At 51.7% G+C, this 14,806-nt stretch overlaps 1 long non-coding RNA gene across 7 annotated transcripts in view; it reads left to right on the forward strand.

Moving 5' to 3' along the window:
* The window catches only part of LOC129502410 (uncharacterized), a 234,571-nt gene that overhangs the window by 63,988 nt on the left and 155,777 nt on the right, over positions 1-14,806 (forward strand). For all 7 annotated transcript variants that reach the window (XR_008662960.1, XR_008662962.1, XR_008662959.1 and 4 more), the window contains one exon: positions 7,611-7,962. This is a non-coding gene — a long non-coding RNA (uncharacterized LOC129502410). The remainder of the gene's footprint in view (positions 1-7,610; positions 7,963-14,806) is intronic.

Here is a 14,806-nt window from a genome sequence, read left to right on the forward strand (position 1 = left end):
TTCCTGCCAGAAAAATAGCAAGAACTGGAACCTACTGACAGGTCACGGGCTTGGGGTCTTGCTGGTCAGACTCTGGCCGTGAATGTTGTTGATGCCTGGGGCGTCTCTGTTCATTGACCTTCCAAGCGTCTAGCTCTTGCTTCCCCATCTCTGTCTTCTGGAACCTTCTTATCCTGTCACCCTGCCCCCAAGTCTTTTCCGGCACATAACCCTTCTGTGGCAGGACAGCCTAGTGGTTAAACAAAAAGGCTCTGGAGGCAGAGTGTGTGGGCTCATATCTCAGCCTTATCTCTGACACTCGTCCTCATTTGAAAATGGGTTCATACCTCACAGCGTTGCTGAGGTTACGTGACTTACTACAGCCATTGCTCTTGAACGAGCACTTGGGAGCTGTGGTTCTTACCTGCTCTGCCAAGCCTCTGGTCCTGCTGCCTTCTGCTGACAGCACCCTGCATCTGCCCAGTTCAGGAGGGACTCCTCTCCCCGGCACTGTGTGTCCAGCCCACCTTCTCACTTGAGATTTGCTTCCCATTCTGCATCCCACAGATACCGGCTGGGTGGCCCTGAGCAAATCCCGTCACCTCTCTGAGCCTCATGTCGCAGCCACTCAGTGGGGGACTTGAACCAGATTATTCCAAGGTTACTTGTGCTCTGACGTGCGGGGACCTCTCACATTCAGTGTGTTGCAGCCTCTTCTCCCCTGCCCTGGCTTCTGCCACGCCACCATCACAGCCTGGACACTGCCTGGTGCTTTCAATTATGGACATGCATTGTCCTCATGTTCACGTCCCTGCATCTCTTGGTATAGCCTGGAAGCTCCCTGAAGGCAGGGGTCCTGTCTGTCTTGATTGACTTGATTTCCAGCTCCCAGCATGATTCCAGCTAACACTTCCCTGAGCATGTATTGAGTTCCCAAGTGCTATACAAGACTTCTGGAGCCTGGCTGAACCCGAATGCCAGTATTTTTAAAGACTGGCTCCAACCAGTGTCCATCAGAGCTGTGAGCAGAGGGCTCCCTTACATAATGCAGGTGACGTTACCTGGCCATAGAAGGGCTCATGCTGTGCGGGCTCCCTTGGCCCTCCTGTGTAAGCCCACGGTGTCTGCAGAGCCCAGAGGACCATCCTCAGACTCTTACTGACATTAGTGAGCGGGACTGGGTTCACTTTGCATCTCTCAAGCCTAAGTGGTGGGGGATAGCAGTAATACTGGTGGATCGAGCCATCGAGGGTAGAGCTGATGCTCCATGTGAGTTGTGAGCCCACTTCGGGCAGGTGTATTTGCTGAGTGCCTCGTAGAACAATCTCTCATCCATGTATGAACCCCAGAGGACATGCATTTTAATTATTTATTTTTCAGAGGATTTTAATTTATTCATGAGAGACACACAGAGAGAGGCAGAGACACAGGCAGGGGGAGAAGCAGGGATGATGCGGAGACCCCATCCCAGGACTACAGGATCACGCCCTGAGCCAAAGGCAGACGCTCAACCGCTGAGCCACCCAGGCGTCCCTAATTCTTTATTTTTATTAAATAGATGAGCAAACACTTTCACAGAGCTTAAGGGATGTGCCCACGGCTAGTGACTGACCTGGGCTAGTGACTGACCTAAGTGTTGCCATTCACACCAGGTTTATTTTGCCTCCAAGCCCCACCTCATCCCCTGCCCCCCGCCCATCCCCTGATTGATGAATCGGAAGAGTGCAAGGGGGGGAGCGTGTGCTGGAAGGCTTGGGAATTCCAGGGCAGCTGATCCGTGTCTTCCCAGCACACGTTGGGGAGAAACTGAAATGAAGCAAAAATAGAGTCTGTCAGCGGGAGGACAGCTGCCGCTTTCTCTGGGAACAAATCTCCTTGATTTATCTTCCCAGGTTAGACAGGCCCCAGCTCTCGGGGTACCACAGAGAAATAATGTGAATACGGCCAGAGGAACCGCTGCTGCCTCTCCCTTCATCAGAAAAAGATAAAGCAGACACCTCTTCTGTGGCATCAGTGTCTAGGGAATCCTGAGATTCCTCACAGACCCAGGGGGAGCAAGCGGGGCACGCACAGAGCGGGAGGGCCTTCTCGCCTGCCCCAGCACCCGAGAACAGCTCTGTCCCCCCCGATGGCCCGGGCCGTGCCCTGCGTCCAGCGTCCAGGGGCGCTGTGCTCACCATGTGCTGACACGTGTCCACAATGAAATTTTTTTTAATTTTTACTTATTTATGATAGTCACACAGAGAGAGAGAGAGAGAGAGAGAGAGAGAGAGAGAGGCAGAGACATAGAGGGAGAAGCAGGGTCTATGCACTGGGACCCCGACGTGGGATTCAATCCCGGGTCTCCAGGATCGCGCCCTGGGCCAAAGGCAGGCGCCAAACCACTGCGCCACCCAGGGATCCCTCCACAATGAAATTAACAGTGGGACTGATCACTGTGGCAAGAGCAGAAAGGCCGGGGTTGTGGGGGAGAGCACCCCTGCAGAGTCCAGGACACCTAGCAGCAGAGAAGGGACCGCACACAGCCAGGCACGCCGGGGAGATGCTCACCCTGGCTCCCGCTGCGAACCCTGCTTTTCTCACACGTGGGTGCCAGGGCCTACCTGACCCGGCTCTGCGCAGTACGTGCCCTGTACCCCCGTTCACCAGTCTAGGCCATCCCAGGACGCCTGGAATCTTCCAGTTGCCAGAACATCCCTCTGCACATCCTGTATTTAAGGGTTGCTGCTGTACCAACGTGCTGTCTCAGTGTTGGGTAGGAATTAGAGGCTGGCCTGTGTTCTGTTTTTCTTCAAAATGCCCACTGCAGGGGGCCAGCTGGTGGACCTAGGGAGGGTCAAGAAGGAAATGACCTATTTGGGCCAGACAGCCCGGGAGGCCTAGAAGGGAGAGAGACTCAGCCAAGAGAATGGGGCTGGGGACTGGATTTTCTTGCAGGGCCATTCCAAGCGGGATTCCTCGCCACCAGGCCAGAACACGTTTATTTGCAGAGTGTTTCCCTCTGTGCCCTCTGGGGGCAGGGTCAGCTGGGAGGCGGCAGTCCGTGAAGGTACGGAGGAGAAGGGAAAGCTGGCAGGTGCCGATTCCCAGGCCTTGAGGGGTGTTCCCGAGGCAGCAGCGTGCCAGTGGCATACTTTCACAGGAGTGATTAAAAAAGGTTAACCAACCTTTCATTGAGGTGTGACAGGCACTAGAAAATCCTTATATTCTTTTTTTTTTAAGATTTTATTTATTAGAGAGAGAGAGAGAGAGAGAGGAGAGAGAGAGAGAGAGAGGGAGAAGCAGGCTCCATGCAGGGAGCCCAACATGGGATTCGATCCCGGGTCTCCAGGATCACGCCCTGAGCTGATGGCGGTGCTAAACTGCTGAGCCACCCGGGCTGCCCGAAAATCTGTATATTCTACGTACATGGACAGCTTGGTAAGACTTCACAAACAGCACATGGGTGTGTAGCCAGCACCTGGATGAACGGAAGGTCACGCACATCTCAGGGGCCGCACCTGATGCCTTCCGGTCACTAACTGTCCCTTCCCCCTCACTCAGGATCACCTTGTCCTGATTCCTCACAGCATAGTTTAACCTTCTTATGTGTTTACTTTTTTAAAAAAGATTTTATTTTATTTATTTATTCATGAGAGACAGAGGGACAGAGAGAGAGAGAGAGAGAGAGAGAGAGAGAGGCAGAGACACAGGCAGAGGGAGAAGCAGGCCTCATGCAGGGACCCCGATGTGGGACTCGATCCCGGGTCTCCAGGATCACTCCCTGGGCTGAAGGCAGCACTAAACTACTGAGCCACCTGGGCTGTCCCTACTTTTTATTTTTTTAAGATTTATTTATTTATTTGAGGGAGAAAGTGCGAGCAGAGGGAGAGGGGGAGAGACACAAATTCCCCGCTGAGTGGTGCTCCATCCCAGAGCCCCAAGATCATGACCTGAGCCTAAGTCAGGAGTCAGATGCCCAACTGACTGAGCCACCAGGCACCCCTTTATGTGTTTAATATAAATAACACCATCATGTGCTCCCTTGTGTCTGGCTTCTTTCACTCAAACTTATGATCGTGAGTTGTGTTCCTGTGTTGTGCATGGTTGTGGCTTGTTTTCATCCCTCTGTATTGTTCTGCTGCATGTGTGTGCGCTTTAAGGTTTTCTTTCTTTCTTTCTTTCTTTCTTTCTTTCTTTCTTTCTTTCTTCTTTTTTCTCTCTTTCTTTCTTTCTTTCTTTCTTTCTTTCTTTCTTTCTTTCTTCTTTCTTTCTTTCTTTCTTTCTTTCTTTCTTTCTTTCTTTCTTCTTTCTTTCTTTCTTTCTCTTTCTTTCTTTCTTCTTTCTTTCTTTTTTTCTTTCTCCTTCCTTCCTTCCTTCCTTCCTTCCTTCCTTCCTTCCTTCCTTCCTTCCTTCCTTCTTTCCTAGCACAGGTGTGGGCAGAGGCCGAGGGAGAGGGAGAGAATCTCCAGCAGACACTTTGCTGAGCACAGAGCCCGACGCGGGGCTCCATCCCAGGATCCAGAGATCATGACCTGGGCCGAAACCAAGAGTTGGGTGCTCAACTGACTGAACCACGTAGGCGCCTCTGCACGTGTGTTTTTAAAGTCCCTTCTACTGTCGATGGGCATTTCAGTCGTTTGCAGTGCTAGGTTGTTATGGATAGGGCTGCCGTGCACATCCCAAGACCTACCTTTTGGTGAACAGGTAACACATTTTTGGGGAACTTATATGTAGGCGTGGAACCACTGGGTCCCAGGGTGCATATCTATTCAGTGTTAGTGGATAACGCCAAACCGTTTCTCAGAGTGGTCGCTGGTGTTTCTTCAGATCGTCCATCCACCAGCTTGGAGGAGAATTCTGGTGCCACTGGATGGTATTGACCATCTTTTTCATTTTGGCCAATTTGTTAGGAGAAACACATGCCTAGAAAGGGAATCGCATAGCAGAGAAAGTGAAGATGCTCCCCAAGAGGGAGTGTTACTGTGGGATGACAGGACAGGTGTGCCGTGCTGCTCCTGGAGTTCTTTTTTCTTTTCTTTTCTTTTCTTTTCTTTTCTTTTCTTTTCTTTTCTTTTCTTTTTTTTTTAAGATTTTATTTATTTATTCATGAGACACCGAGAGGCAGAGACACAGGCAGAGGGAGAAGCAGGCTCCCTGCAGGGAGCCCAATGTAGAACTCGATCCCAGGACCCTGGCATCACGCCCCGAGCCAAACCATACCTTGAGTTCTTGCAGGTGAAGCCCACGGTGGGGCCGTTGCCTTGGGGCGGGTCTGCGGCTCGGCTGCAGTGACACCCAGCAGACCGAGGAATAATTCTTCCTCGGGTGACAGAGCTTTAATGTACCTGACCCCAACAAAACAGACTTGGCTTCAGCCTTGCCCGTGGGCTTCTGTAAATATTTAACAGACCGCGGCCCTCCTCCTCTCCCCTACCATCGAGTGGGGCTGGCACCCCAAGTCCCCAACCCCTCCTGCTGCTGCAAGCAGCCCCTCTCAGTGCCTGGGACTCGGGGCCTGGCCTCCTGGTGCCCTCCTGCTCCTGGCTGCTGCCCTGGGCCATCAGTTTTCCGTGGCGATTGCTGTCAGAGCTGAGGAGCGTGAGGAACCCCAGGATGGCCTCCTCCATTTGCTGCATGAAATACTGGCTTCCTGAGCTCTGAATAGGCGCCCAGTGACATGCGGAGGGCTTTTTCTGGTGATCACTTCATACCAGCCTCCTAGTTCTAAGAAGTAAGTGGGAGTGATTCACCCCCATTTTACAGATGAGAAAAGCAAGGGTGAAAAGCATTTTTTCCCGAGTAACATAGTGAATTTGTTCGTTTGACTTTATTTTATTTTTAAAAAATATTTATTTATTCTTGAGAGACAGAGAGAAAGAGAGACAGGCAGAGACACAGGCAGAGGGAGAAGCAGGCTCCATGCCGGGAGCCTGATGTGGGACTCGGTCCCGGGTCTCCAGGATCACGCCCTGTGCTGAAGGCAGGTACTAAACCTCTGAGCTATCCAGGCACCCCTGTTAGTTTGACTTTAAACATTGATGCTTTCACCACTATCTTGCCTTTCTCTCTCAGGGGCTGATATTTAGATACTTAAATTTCCTTTTTAATCCACCTTTCTCTTGGACCTAAAAGCTATGTCAGGTGGGTTTAAATGAGATAAGGGAAGCTCACCCTGTGACCTGTGGCCACTGAAGGATGCTTAAAGCAGAGGATGGATGCCTGTTGGCGTGGTTGCTCTGAATAATGGCCCTCCAAAAGATGTCCATGCCCTGCTCCCCAGGACCTGTGAATATGTTTTCTTACATGTGAAGAGGGACTTTGTAGATAGGACTGAAGTTCAGGACCATGATTGGAACATAAGATGATGAATTTGTGTTGTTTTATGCCACTAAGTATTTGAAAATTTGTTCCTGCAGGAGCAGAACACTTGATGTTGATGGCCGTTGCTATAATGGTCAAGCTCATGGGCTTCTGAGCCAGGCTATCTAATTTCAAATCTCTGTTGTGTGGTTTTCCAGCTGTGTGACCATGGGCAAGTTGCTTAACCTTTCTGGGCCTCAGATTTCTCATCTCTCAAATTGGATATGAATAGTCTATAACGTGTAATAGTCTATAAGTCCTTTGTTAGAGGATTAAATGGGGATTTTATGCCCATGAAATGCCCGGTAGTAAGTTTTAGGTACAGTCACTCCAGGTCGTCATCCTTGCTGGTCACACAGAGCAGAGCAGTGGATCAGGGCACAGAATTGGGAGACACACTGGCTGCAGATTCAGGCTCTACTCTCACTGGTTTGGAGCAAGGTAGTTGTCTGTGCCTCGTTTCCTTATCTGGAAAATAGAGGCAGGAGTCCCAAAGTGGTTGGGGCCTGTATCCGGTGGTGGGCCAGAGGTTTCAGCAGAAGAGCGATAGGCACTCCATACGGGGCCGTCCTTGTTATCTTTGGGTGGGTGGTGACTGTTGGGCCTCAGGCCCTCCGCACTATGGGACCATGCGTTCTCTGTTACCTGGAGAACAATTGAAGAACGCTTTGCTGGGGAGGCCGAAGGATCCCCATCTAGCTAGAACAGTACTGGGTACCTAGCAGGTGCTCCGCAACTCCTGCATGCATGAATCCGAAAAGGAAAGAGCCCCAGGCCCTGCCCTGAAGAAGCTCGCTGTGCAGGATGAGCCCTGGAGTGATGCCAGAGCTTTGTGGTTGTTTTTAAAAAGAAACAAAAAAACCCCAAAGAACTACTTCCTACCAGCTGACCCCAAACCCCCTCAGCTCACTGCAGGGGAGCTCAGGGCTGTGTGCCAGGCCTGGCCCAGCTACAGACTCCCGAAGCTAGCCACCTACCCCTTCTTGAACCTTTCCCCCTCCTCTTTATGACAGATATCGCTCTCAGGGTAGTTGTAAGAACCCCCAAGGAGTAGAAAGTTCGCAATCGGAGAGGTCTTTGGTGCCTGTGCGAGGTGACACTCCTCTGAAGGCCTCCTGACCTCCTACCTCACCTCTGTTTGGGTTATCAGAGCTACAGGGCATTATTTTTAGTGAGTTCCTCAAGAAGTGTATTGGGGTCCAATATAAGGAAGGAATAATAACGTGATTACTCCTCTAGGTCCATGGTTCTAACAAGATTGATTTTATTTTTCTTCTTTCCATCCTCAGGCCTGATCTTTTGACCAGAAAGGGATTAAAAAGTTGCCCATCGTGATGGCTGTGCCTGCCGGTTGCATGGAGCCTCATTCAGGATTTCCTGAGCCTCTTGGATTTACAGTGATACTCAGCTGCAGGGAGTGGAGAAAGCATTCTCTGGAATCACAGACCCCCGGCACACGTCTGGATGCTAATGATGGTTTTACGGATGGCCCCGGCTGAGTGCTTGGCGGATCTCTGCAGCCTGGATGCCTGTGGGGTCAGAGGACCGCGGCTTCCTGGGACGGCGGAGGTCTCTGCAATTATCTTCATGCAAATGTTCAGTTGGGTCGCTGCTAGCCTCACTGAGGGCGCCCCGTGAAACGTAAGGCCTGTCCCTTCCGTGTGCACGCAGCTCCTGGCATGTTCTGTTGGGTGCTCGCTTGGGCTTTCGGGGACCCTGGCCCGGCCGGTGGGAGAGAAGTCACTGTGACGGAGCCAGGTCTCAATGGGAAGACGCATTTACTGAGCTCACTCTGTGTGTCTGTTTGGGTGCTGGGCGCGTGGAGGTTTTAGGTGGCATTTGGAAGTTGCTCCCCAGGAGCCACCACGATCCCCTGTGCTGATGCGTGTCATCATGCCCGTCCGGTGTCTCTGATTCCCTGGTTGGCCTGCCTGTCTCCATCCACCAGACCCCAAGTGCCCTGAAGGCCAGCGCCTCTTCCTAGTGGAGTGTGCTGTGAGGACATAGCACAGTGCCTGACACACAGTGTCTCCTGCTGCAGAAAGGGCTTTAAGGCCTGCGAATGAATGAAGATATCCAGAGTAAATAGGGAAAGTATGTGTGACTCTGTGCTTAGAGCCATTGTTGCAAGTTCGCAGGATGCCTGTGGAGCCGGAAGGGCCTGGGTTGGCGTCTCTGACCAGTGGATGGATGCCTTTCCCTTTCTGTGTTCAACAGAGGGGATGTGTCATCATCCTTCGCAGGGTCGGTGCCAAGGATCACGGAATAAATGCTCATGCTTGGTCACTGGGTTGGGGGAAGGCTTCTGGGGAGGGTGCGTGTGGTTTGGGCTTTGAACCCGAGCCAGGTGGGCTGTGCTGGGCTTCAAACCCGGTACTGCTTGGTTGGCATGGACAGTTGATCGGGGATCACAGTCCCTGGGGTCCGTGGGAAGGCCGAGTGGCAAAGAGCTAGCAGGCAAGGGAAAGGGGCCTTGTGTTTGCGTGAGGGAGGGAACAGCCAGACTTGGACTTGGCATGAAGGCCAGTGGCACTTCTGCGGTTGACAAGCAGAAGGACTGGCTTCCCCACGTCCTGATAGGCAGCTCTGACGTTGGTGACTCTTGGGGGAGGGGATGTTGCCTTAGTGTTCGGTTCCTGGTTGCAGGTCACCTGGGGCCACTTGGCTCTTGGACACCAAGACTGCAGTGAGGTAGGGCCTGGGTTTTGATTTTGATTGAGTCCCCAGTTCCACTCAGGCCCAGTGGCACCTCTCAGCGAGGCTTTCCCTGACCTAATGGAAACGATGTCCCTCTGGTCATTCCCCACCCCACCGTCCTCAGTCAGAGTGCCTAGATGTGTTGTAATTCGGTGTTCACTTACACAGGTCCTCCCGCCTTGGAAAGCGTTCTCTCTGAGGTCAGGAGACAGGTTTGTCTTGCACTGTAGGCATCTTATTTATTCTGTCTCACCTCATCAGATCACATGGTGACTCTTGGTGGTCGTATTTCGGTGTTCCCGGAAAGGACAGACAAAAGGGAAGCGCTCTCTTTCTGAGCATCTATATGACTTAAGCAGTCCACGGTCCCATGAGGTGGGCAGCGGCGTGCCCATTGTACAGCTGAGAACTGCGAGGTTTCACGGGGTCACACGACTCACCTGAGGTTCCTTATCCGAGAGGACACTAAGCGGGAAGCCAGGAGCTGCCTGGTGTTTTATGCTGAATCAAGCCAATTCAAGCTGAAGGGTAAAGGCTTCCTTTGAGGTGTTTAGAAGAGTGTGTGTGTGTGGGTGTGTGTGTGTGTAAAACACTGCCTGCTGTGGAATGCTCTTGGGCTCCTCAGAACTGGGTGCCCTCTTTGACCTCTGGGAGAGACAGACTTTCAGTAAGAACTCCCTCCCGTGTGGAGGAAGCAGGTGCCACGCTGGGTCCCAGGATGAAGTGAGGCTAGGATCACGGTCCGGGTCCTGGAGGCTCACGGCCTGCAAGGAACCTGTGCCCTTGGGTAAGTGGGGATTTGCAGCCCCGTGATGGGTGTCGTGCTTCCGAACCTCCCAGGCAGGGCAGGGAGAGGAGTCATCCGGGGAGGAGGCTTTTGTGCTTCTGGGAGGACTCTGAGGACGGGAAGGTTTGACTGGGCTGGCAGTGGTCAGCAGAACTGTCCTGGGGGGCCCCAGGGCCTCAGTTAGAACAGCGAGTTGGGAAGGCCGAGGCGCAGCACTGCCCCCAGGCCTCCTGCACCTCTTCTTGCTATTTTTCCCCTCCCCTCCTGCTGTGGCAGCTGTGCTCCCACTTATCACCTGACCCAGAGCCCCGGCTTCTCTTTTATCGGTCGTTCCCTAGAACAAACCCATTGTGGTGGTCTGGGTTATCTCCTGCTCCTCCCCGGGGGACAGGGGTGGGCTCTGCATCAGAAGACACGGGATGGTCGTGGTGAGAGAGAGGGCTCCGCTGGGCCCCTCCTCTCTGGCCGCCGAGTCCCTGCCCCACATCTGCAAGGTCAGTGCCCTGTGGACGCTGACAGAGAAATGATCACCATTGCTGAAGGCACGCTCTGTGCAGGGCACTCGGCACATCCTATTCCATTCCAACCCCAGAGCAGACCGGTGGGGGAAGCACGGTTCGTATGAGGTTTTTGCTCGTGGAGTAACTGGAGCACAGAAAGGCAAAGCGTATTTCCCCAGAGCGCAGGGCCAGGGTTTGAACAGTTCGCTCTGAAGCCAAAGCCGCTTGGCCTGGAGCTGAGGGGAACCCATTTCTGTTTCCTTCCTGGCCCCTGGTGACTGTGATCTGGGGCAGGTTACCTCGCTTCTCTTGGCCGTCAGACCCCTCACTGGTAGGGAAGCTGTCTACTTTCTCTTCTAAACCCGGACACTTGAGAGTGAAAGCAGCACACTAACACTTGTTCTGGGATGACAGGTGGAAACCAGGTTGTTTGCTGGGCAGACTTGACCCAGGGACCCCTGGACTTATCCATTGGATGGTGGACGGTGCTGCTGGTGAGGCCTGTCCTGCTGGAACTGCTGGGGGCCTCTCCAGGGGCCCCTCCAGGTCCCTCCCCACCCCGCACCCTGTGCAGCCGTATGGGCAGTTTGCGTGTCTGCGTATCACACGTGTGCTTGGCCTCCTCTCCTTATCTCACAAGTCCATCTTTAGCTGCTTGGAGGAACCCGTTTCTCTTTGAACCCTGTTACCCCAGACTGCTGCTAGACCAGGTCTGACCCTCTAGCTATTTATTTATTCATGTGTTTTCACTGGGGCCCTGTGGTGATGGACAGCACATACACACATCCTGGGGCTTGGGGTGCAGTGCTGCCCTCCGACCTACACAGACACCCCTAAGCCAGCGCTGCTAGAGATGGCTTATTGCCCTGGACCTGTTCCTCAGCAGGGGTGCCTGGCCTGGGTCCCCCCGGGTGTACACAGGCTCAGCTAAGGCTAGGGCTGAGGTCTGGAGTCCAGGCTTCTCAATGAACAGCCATGAAACTACTTAATGGCTGGTGTTTTTTAATGCCTGGAATATGCCTGGTTAACCTTCCAATCCGGTGAGGTGGGTGTGGTGGTGCCCCTTTTATCTGTAAACTGAGGCTCAGAGAGATCCACAAAGCTTCCAGACTTATCACTTATCTCTGGAGAGAACAGAGGAGCTGGTACTTGGACTCCAGTCTATCAGCCTTCGGCCTCCCCTCTGCTGGGCTGGTGGTTCTCAGCGTATGTGGTGAGGTGTGCACAATGACTTTAGGTTATCGAGGGGCAGGCTGACTTTAAAAAAAAATACTCTTTTTATATTTACCTTCTCTTGAAATAGGAAAAGATCACAGTTGACACGGGAGACCTGTTATTTTGCAGCTTAGGGCGTAGATATTTGAGTAAAAAAAAAAAAAAGCCAATTTTGCAAAAACTACTAAGGTAACAGCAAGTAAATACAGCCGCCTTGAATAGGGCCGAAATCTGAAATGCAGTCCTCTCTGCAGTTTGTGCTCTTTTGGAGGCACAGCTCTGACCACAACCCGGGAGAGACAGTGTCTCTCTACCCCGCAGCTGAGCAGGTCTGTGTTCTGCTTCATGTCAGCTGCGCCGGCTGGTTCACTGATCCTCCCTAAATCCAGAAGATTCATGATGAAGGGACTGCACAGCTCAGTCTGAAGCGAGATTGAAAACCGAAAGAATCTCAGACCGATTGCACTTTTTAATCCTGTGATTCTGCTCGGATTGACTGCGGCCACTGCTCTTGGCACGGCCAACTCATTATGTGTATTGAGCACCCAAAGTTTTCCAATCAGGTCCTCTATTACTGTCTGAGGTTGAATTATGAAATAGTAAATATCCAGCCTGTGAAGTCAATTGATGACTCATTCACTCGTTTTTTTTTTTTAATTCATTTCTCGGTAAATAGGGGGTAATATTATCTACCTCATGGGCTTGTCGTGAGAGTTACATAAGAGAACAGATTGAAGGGCTTCATTCGGTGCCTGACGTATAATAAACGCTTAGGGAATACCAGCTATTTTTAAGTAAAATGTTGAAATGGAATTAGAAGAATCAAAACCTGTAGGCACGTAGAAATAAAGAGCATTGAGGATGAGTGATTAGATTTTGCTCTGACTTCCAAGTTAGCACAACACACAGGGTAGATTATATTTGTCTACGTACGTCAAGGGTTGGCAGACTTTTCTATCAGGGCTGGGTAGTAGTAAATGTTTTTGGCTTTGTAGGACACACAGTTTTGTCACCAGTCATCAGTGCTGCCTCTGTGTCCGGGAAGCAGACATAGCCAGTATTGTATATGAATGGGCATGGCTGAGTTCCAATAAAACTTTATTTGTAAGAACTGGCCGGAGGCCCTATTTGTAAGAACTGGCCGGAGGCCCGTAGGCTGTAGTTTGCTCCTTGGTCTAAATGAGGGAGAGAGACCTGTTTGTCATTGAAGAAGAAAAACTTCTGGATTATAAATTATAAACACTGAGAAAATTTGTTACAAGATATCCTTTTTTTTTTTTTTTTTAAGATTTTATTTTTAAGTGATCTCTACACTTAACTCCGTGGGACATACAACCTCGAGATCAAGAGTTGCATGCTCTACCGACTGAGCCAGCCAGACGCCCCAAGACATGGTCTTTAGATGAAGCTTGTTAAGCAGTGTACGGACAGTGCTTTTGTTGGGATTTTATGGAAAATTCAGAAGACCTTGACTCTGCTAGTTCTTTTACCATGTATCAGGAAACGTTTATTGAGGCCTTGCTATGTCTCGGCCTGTGATGTTGACCCGTAACAGAACCTAAAGGCACATGCATTTTGGCAGGTGATTCCCAAGGAGTCACTCAGCAACAGTGTAGGGAGGTGAGCTTAGAGTGTTTTCTGTGTCGGATGCACTGCTCAATTCCCGAATTACACACAGGCCTTCATGCTAACTTAAGCGGCAGGCCTAGGCTCCAGGCATCGCCCCGCAGCATCCTACCTCGCAGGATGGGTGGGAGTGTCACATGAGATCCTGTCTCTTAGAGTGATAGCTGCAATTATTGGAACATTGTGGTCCTTGGGGCAGAACACAACCAAGTTTTGAAGCTTTGCTGTTCCACGGCTGTGTGAGCTTGCTGTAGTTCCTAAGCCTCTCTGAACCTCACTGTCTTTATCTGCAAAGTTGGAACCTAGACACTGGTGAATCTCTGGTTCTTACCTCAGTGTGGTCAGCTGGTATTTACTCTCTAAATGTGAGTTCCTCCCCCTGGGAAGGGGCGGGGGGAGCTCACCTCTCCTTTATCCCAGGAAACCCGGTCCTGACTTTTCCAGTTGGAGCCTGTGGTTGTGAGGATTTCAGCCCCCTTCTCCCTGGTGAATGCTCGGGGCAAGAAGTCTTGAGAAAACACTAGCTTGCGGAATTCCGAAGTTAATGAAGGGAGCAGATTCCAGAAGGGTCTCTGCTTGACCTCCCACCCTTTTTCCAGCCCCCTGTCATCCCTGAGTGAGTTTGAAGCCAATCAAAGGATTATAGTCACTGCATAGAACAAGCCTCACACAGTGGGGCAGGACCATAGCCTTGGCCCCTGAAATCTGGGCCAGGGTGAGTGACTTTGAGTCTCTTTCTGTGGTCCCTGGTTAACCTGAGAAGGGCACTGCGAGCAACCAGGGCGGGCAGGGCAGGCCCTCCTGGGAGAGGGAGAGTGTATTTGAAAAATGGGGGGATAATTGTCAGCTATAAAGGTGGGAGGGGGCTAAGGAACTGTGTGAGAAATTTGAAAGAAGACCCAGGTGCCTTAAAAAAAAAAAAAAAGGAAACTTTTTCCCATTATTCTGACTTGAGGACCCAAGAGGTGTATTCAGTTAGGACTCATGGGGTAGGATAAAGAGGACAGGCTCGCATTGACTGATGCAATTTCCAGATGTGTTCTCTGCTTTTGGCTAATGGAAATTTCGGGGAAAAGTCTTTGGAGCCTGGAGCTGGGCAGTGAAGTGCCAGTGCCAGGCAGGGAAATTGCTGTCATCGTCGTCGTCGTCGTTGATGAGCCACATTGGCTTGGGCTCATCCTGGGGCAGATGTGCCGATCGCTGTCTGTGTCCGTAGCCCTGGGACTGGGGTGCCTGGGGTGGACCTGCCAGGCACTGCGTGGCGTTGGCTGCGAGCCGGTGCTCCAGTGTGCTCTGGTTGCTCTCTGGGAAGTGGATTATTTCTTCTGGTAGCTGGGGGCTGGGAGGCTTTGTCCCCTTTCTTTGTCTCGTCAAATTTCTGGCCATGCTGATAGCTGGTTCTGCAGGACATTGCTGGGGGTGGGGGGGGTCTTTCCCTCCCATCCATCTATCTGCCAACGGGATCTATGACTCCACATGGGGTGGGGGTTCTGGGGAGGAGAGGGGATACCTGATTACCAGGAACTGCCCTGACCCTTCCCTCCCCCATGGAGGCTTATCTGGCTCCAACCAGAGCAGCTGCTCTGGTGAGCTCTCTGAGTCACTCTGAAGTAGGGACTGGGGTTTAGAAGGACACATAAACAAATAAACATTAGCCAGG

The sequence above is a fragment of the Nyctereutes procyonoides genome, unplaced genomic scaffold (assembly GCF_905146905.1).
Source record: "Nyctereutes procyonoides isolate TBG_1078 unplaced genomic scaffold, NYPRO_anot_genome, whole genome shotgun sequence".
NCBI classification, from domain to species: Eukaryota; Metazoa; Chordata; class Mammalia; order Carnivora; family Canidae; genus Nyctereutes; species Nyctereutes procyonoides.